Source organism: Carlito syrichta, unplaced genomic scaffold (assembly GCF_000164805.1).
Source record: "Carlito syrichta isolate Samal-C Ts95f unplaced genomic scaffold, Tarsius_syrichta-2.0.1 Scaffold308910, whole genome shotgun sequence".
Classification (NCBI taxonomy): domain Eukaryota; kingdom Metazoa; phylum Chordata; class Mammalia; order Primates; family Tarsiidae; genus Carlito; species Carlito syrichta.
The window spans coordinates 789300-789975 of NW_007253006.1; the positions used below are offsets into that span (position 1 = coordinate 789300).

A 676-nucleotide genomic window follows, 5' to 3' on the forward strand; every position below is an offset into this window, starting at 1 on the left:
CACACACACACACACACACACACAAACCACTCACACTCATACAAGCACCGCCTCACACTCCTCCACCTCCAGTCCCAGGTTCTTAGGAGTAGCCGCGATGACTTTCACTTACTTCATAAATAAGTGTAGCCCTCCACCATCCGGCGCTGCGCTTCAGCTGCGGACTCGCACATGCAGCCCCCATTCACTTGGCTTCATTGATCTCGAGCAGCAACATAGTTACTTTCTCTTTGGCTACACTGTAAATGTAAGGTTCTGAAGGGGCGGGCCGGTCGCCGACCGACGGTACATTAGACCAATAAAAATACGGAGAAAGTCGACCGCTGCCTCACAGGGACCTACGACCAATGGGAGGCCTAGGGGGCGGGGCCGAAGGCGTGGCCTCGTCTCTTTAAGGAGGGTTCATCCGACGCGGCTCTGGGTCCGCTGTGTTATAACACGGGCGGTGATGTCATTGGCAACCAATCAAAAACTTAAAAGAGCCAGCCGGGGCCCGCGCGGAGCAGCTGCTCTCTATTTACATGTAAACCGAACGGCCAGGATGCAGTTAACCCTTTCTGGGACTGAATTGTCAATGAGCTGGACTCGCCGCTCCACTGAAACTGGCTCTTCCCACTCGACGGGATCCTCCAACATCCCCTCACCGTGGAAAGGCCGAGTGTCTCTTTATATTTCT

The 676-nt window shown here is 54.4% G+C and overlaps 1 protein-coding gene across 1 annotated transcript in view; it reads right to left on the reverse strand.

Annotated features, from left to right (window-relative positions):
• Positions 1 to 306, reverse strand: part of DUSP10 (dual specificity phosphatase 10) — a 42797-nt gene extending 42491 nt beyond the window's left edge. Inside the window, exon 1 of the mRNA XM_021716751.1 lies at positions 113 to 306. The gene's annotated coding sequence lies outside the window, so the exon portion shown is untranslated. The remainder of the gene's footprint in view (positions 1 to 112) is intronic.
• Between the last annotated feature and the right edge of the window lie 370 nt (positions 307 to 676).